We start from the raw sequence: 6,000 nt of genomic DNA, 5'->3' as shown, positions 1-6,000 counted from the left end.
TTTCTCGTGATCTTGGGTCATGGTCATATTGAGACATTTGTGTGGTCCACCCCATTGAGTGACTTTCCATGAATCAGTTTTTTTAGATAGAATTGCCCTCATATAGAAAGGGCAAAGACAATCTGCATTTTTATTCAAGCAACAAACGACATACTTGTCCCATTTGCTTTCAACCACTTTGAAACTTTGATGCACCTTCATAACATATTGTTTGACTGCATTCTTGACCGCATCTTTACTATCAAAATCCATGCCAACATATAATTCTTGGCCAACATTAAAACTGGATGGCATCTCCAAACCACAAATGTCCTCCTCATCAGGATGACTCCAGTTGATATTATTATAATGCAAAGCATCATTCCAAAATGGATTTTGAATTCCTTGTACACCTTATAGTCCAAAAAAAAATTCAAATCATACTTATTTGGCATTAAATACAATTGTCGTGAAATAATAAATGTATTGACCTATTTTTTAAGAGAAAATTATACCTTCTGTTGGGTGAACAATTCTTACTGGTGGAATCATCTCGTTGACTTCATTGTCTGTATCAGATATACCATCAACACTGTCATCTTCGTCTAAAGACTCTTCAACGTATGAGTTAGACACAAGATAATCATCATCATCATCATCATCATCTTTGTCAAGATGTAAATTGCTCATATTTGTTGGCGGTTGTGTCTCATCATTAGATAAATAATTTCCACATGATGTAAGCGAATTTGCAGAATGAAACATTGAACCACCAACCACATCCTTTTCTATGTACAATTCTAGAACTGACATTTCTTGTTGTTGTTTAAAACTTTCCAGCATCGTTTCAACGTCTTCGTCATCACAAATTTGTAAGGCAATATATTTTCCTGACTCTAAAAATCTACAACTGGTAGCAGAAATAATTTCATTATTTTCTAACTTTACCTTGTCTCCAATTTTTTTCTTCAAAGCATTGAAACTAATTCCACGTTTAATCTGAATCGTTTTTTTACTGCCTTCAAATATTACACTATCATTATCTTCATATACCCGTCCATTGAAATACAACACTGTTATAACCGAATTCATCGTGTACCTTCAAAAATAATATTTTAATTAATTAATCATAATAAATTCAAAATAGTAAAATGTAATCACAAAAAGTCTCTTTAACACAATTTGACACTAAAACTTTATTCTATAAAAGAAATTATTAACTTTAAATATTTTTGATGGTAAACACTTAAAAAAATAAACGATTCCAAGGTAGTAATTTTAAAGCCCAAATAAACCATAAACAAACTTAGTATTATTTATAAATAATTCATTTTCACAATAATAACTTCAACATACGTACTTCAAATAAATATAATGGGAAAAAAATTATTTTTAAATATTGTTCAAGTTGAATGCTCATAAATTTTTAACACACACCAACAAATCATGAACATCAACCTTATCTAATTAAAAAATTACTATAACTTTATATTAAAATAAATTTCCACACTCAAAATACTTACTTCAAATAATTATGATGTTACAAATTTTTTACTTTCACACACTTTTGACAATACACGCTTGATCAATTTTTAACACACTAACAAAGTATCAACATCAACCTAATCTAATTAAAAATATACTAAAAATTTCATATTTACCAAATTTTTTCGGCACTCAAATAATTTCTTTAAAAAAATATCATGACAAATTTCTTCTATTTTATACACACAAACAAGCATATAAAATATAAAACTAATTTAATTAAAAAAATTATTAAAAACTATAAATTCAAACTGCTCTAAAAAATTACTTATAAAATATTTTATAATACAAATTATTTGGCTAAAAATTACGAACCTCATTCATAACACTCAAGAAGAAAATTTCAAACATTTTGCGGACAAATTTAAATCTCAAGAACACTGACAGTTTTTTAAAGCTTAAATCTAGTTTTTAAATATACTTTTGAACACATACCAACATTGAAGTAATTTAATTAAAAATTTGATGATAAATTTCTTCTATTTTTTACACAAACAACCATATAAAATATAAAACTAATTTAATTACAAATTTCATAAAAACTATACATTCAAACTTCTACAAAAAAATTACTTAAAAAAAATTATAATACAAATCATGTATGAAGAATAGCTACCACATAGTATAAAATATAAAATATAAAACTAATTTAATTAAAATTATAAAACTAATTTAATTAAAAAATTAATAAAAACTATACATTCAAACTGCTATAAAAAATGACTTAAAATAAATTATTCCTACGAACCTGATTTAGATATTGAAGCCTCAAGAAGCAAATTTGAATAAACCCTAAACACTTACAGTTTTAAAAACTCAAACTTACTTGTGAACACACAGCAATACTGAAACAATTTTCGTGTATATAAAGGCCCTAAATCGCCATCTGGAATGACTATTCCTTCTGCCCTAACTCGCCAGCTGGAGTTGCAACTTGCCCTTAACTCGCCAATGGCAGTTGCAACTTCCCTTACTCTAAAAAAGCTACCCTACCTGAAAAAGCACATGAAAAAAGCCTGTACGCGCCTGGTTTTCAGCAACTTGGAACTCGCCAATTTGACTGGCGGTTCCCATAGATACTGATATCGCCAGTAGTGTTGGCGGTTCCTTCACCATGCATGCACGTATCGCCAATGTGAATGGCGATTTCCTCATCGACACCAAACTCGCCAGTGGTTCTGGCGGTTTGGGTGCTGCATGCATGCAAAACACGTCCAAAACTGCCCCATGCTGGAAAATGTTTGAAAAGAGCCCCATCTAGAGAAATAGTTTGTAAAACTACCCCAGATGGGGAAATTTGCCCTCTTCCTAATTGCTTTCTCTCACTTCCAAATAACAACATGTCCACCTCTAAGCCACCACCTACCCATTTCTACATGTCTCCCAAAGCATTCCACCTTCTGCTGTTCTATCCCTAAAATCTTCATTAAAAAATTGAAATATAATTCAATTGAAATATGGTCAGAGTATAATTTTGGTGAATGGAGGAATTAAATTCAATATTTGGATTAATAATATTTAATATAAAAAAATTATTCAAAAAATAATTACTCTTCAATAACTTGATATTTTATAATTAAAAATAATTAACCGTGTAATTTAAAGACATTGTTTGTAATGTATCTATAAATATATGATACAAAAGTGTCCAAAATGTCAAAATAAAAAAATTATAAGAATTCGATACAAATAATTTAAATTCAAAAATTACAGTTATACATAAATTAAAATACGAAAACAAAATATTTAATTAAATTTAATATTTTATTTTTCTGATTTTATCATTTATTTGTATGTTAAAATGATTTTTAATTTAAAATATAAATTGAATTAACTTTATTTTCATCCAAAAAAATTTATAACATATAGAAAAAATCAATCTCTTTAAATCATTTTAATTAATACAACTATAAAATATATAATTTTACAATATTTGTTTCTAAATTTTCTTAGCCCTTTTTTTCTATTGTAAATTGTAATCCGTATACGTATTATATGTTCTTTTAGAAATATTATATAAAAAAATAAAAAAGAACGCGCAGGTAAGAGAGAGAATTCGACACGTCAACGGCACGCGATTTAACGTATACAATATTAAAAGTTTGGATCTTGAAAAATGTTTGAGCAGTTTCCCTATTAAAAATGATACAACCGGTTGCCTTCACAAAATGTGAACCGTTTCATTTTTAAATTATTAAATCGGATGGACACCATTCATTATTTGATTTTTTGAAACTTTCATAGGGTGCGAAAGTAGTTTCACTTTCGCACCCTAGACATCGTCTTCTTATACCCATTCTTTTGAGGTTTTATGATTTTTTGCAAGACAAAAGCTTTAATTTTTTTGAGCTTCTCCAATGTCCCACTTTTTTTAGGTTTTATGATTTTTCGCAAGACAAAATCTTTCATTTTTTTGGTGTTCTCCCTTTATTTTGTTTTCTGAGTTCTCACACTACAAAAAGTTTAAATTTTTTAATTTTGTTTTCTGACTTCTCATAATACCTTCGCTATTGTATGCAGAGAAGATGGAAAAAGACACTAAAGTTGTGATTTTTATCTACAAAAGCTTCGATTTTTATCTCAAACAGGTTTGTTTTCTTTGATTCTATGACTACGTTTTGTTTGTTTCTTTGTTTCTCACAATACAAAAGCTTAAATTTTTTTGTGAACCTCAGCCTTCTTCGATGTCCCACTTTTTTTGGGTTTTATGATTTTTCGCAAGACAAAATCTTTCATTTTTTTTGTGTTCTCCCTTTATTTTGTTTTCTGAGTTCTCACACTACAAAAAGTTTAAATTTTTTTATTTTATTTTCTGACTTCTCACAATACCTTCGTTATTGTATACAGAGAAGGTGGAAGAAGACAAAGCTGTGATTTTTATCTACATAAAGCTTCGAAATTTATCTCAAACAGGTTTGTTTCTTTGATTCTTTGACTATGTTTTGTTTGTTTCTTTGTTTCTCACAATACAAAAGCTTCAATTTTTTTGTGAACCTCAGCCTTCTCTGATGTCCCACTTTTTTTTTGGGTTTTATGATTTTTCGCAAGACAAAAGCTTTCATTTTTTTGGGTGTTCTCCCTTTATTTTGTTTCCTGAGTTCTCGCACTGCAAAAAACTTAATTTTTTTTATTCTTGAGCCTTCTACAATTTGCGTTGCATTTTGGGTTTATATTTGGATCATTGGGTAACTTTTTTTTTTGTTTTTTTATTTTTCGCAACCCAAAAGCTTAAATTTTTTTGGGTGTTCTGCCTTTATATTTTTTTCTTTAATACTAGCTGAGTTATTTCAATGGATTATATTTTTATATTTTTTCAATCCCTTTGAGTTAGACACTTCCAGCTTTGATTTTCAAATATATGACATGCTTTATTATCACATATATGTCATCCTTTATTTATATGGTCAGATGATTGAATATAGTAGTTTTGGACTTCTTTGTTTATGGTTCTTTTTGGGTTACATGGATTTCAATTTACATTTTGATGCATGTAGAAGCAAACTTCATGATGAATCAAGATTGATTCAAAGAAGTTTTGATGATAACAAAGGTGATGACAAAAAGCTCAAAGGTTCATGATAACAAAGATGATGATTTCAAGAATCAAGAATCAAGATTCAAGGTTCAAGCTTCCAAGAATCAAGATCAAGATTCAAGATTCAAGATTCAAGAATCAAGAAGAGACTTAATCAAGATAAGTATGAAAAAGTTTTTTCAAAAACTGAGTAGCACATGAATTTTTCTCAAAATCTGTTTACCAAAGAGTTTTTACTCTCTGGTAATCGATTACCAGATTATTGTAATCGATTACTAGTAGCAAAATGGTTTTTAAAAAGCTTTCAACTGAATTTACAATGTTCCAATTGATTTCAAAAAGTTGTAATCGATTACAATGTTTTGGTAATCGATTACCAGTGTGTTTGAACGTTGAAATTCAAATTCAAATGTGAAGAGTCACATTCTTTCACAAAAAAGCTTTGTGTAATCGATTACACTGATTTTGTAATCGATTACCAGTGATCATTTCTGAACAAATCAAAAGATGTAACTCTTCAAATAGTTTTTGACTTTTTCAAATTGGTTTTAAGTTTTTCTAAAAGTCATAACTCTTCTAATGATTCTCTTGATCAGGCGTGAAGAGTCTATAAAAGCAAGACTTTGTTTTGCATTTCACATCTATCCAATCAATCAATCTATACATCAATCTTTTCCAATTTATTCTTTACACAAGCAAGTTTTCCACATTGCTTTCTGAGTCTCTTTGAACTTCTTCTTCTTCTTCCTTTTGCCAAAAGCTTTCCAAAGTTTTCTGGTTTTCAAAACCTTGAAAACTTGTGTTATTCATCCTTTTTATTCTCTTCTCCCTTTGCCAAAAAGAATTCCTCAAGGACTAACCGCCTGGATTCTTTTTGTGTCTCTCTTCTCCCTCTTCCAAAAGAACAAAGGACTAACCGCCTGAATTCTTTTCTGTCTCCC

Source organism: Glycine soja, chromosome 20 (genome assembly GCF_004193775.1).
Source record: "Glycine soja cultivar W05 chromosome 20, ASM419377v2, whole genome shotgun sequence".
In the NCBI taxonomy this organism is placed as follows: Eukaryota; Viridiplantae; Streptophyta; class Magnoliopsida; order Fabales; family Fabaceae; genus Glycine; species Glycine soja.
This window is presented reverse-complemented; position numbering follows the sequence as displayed.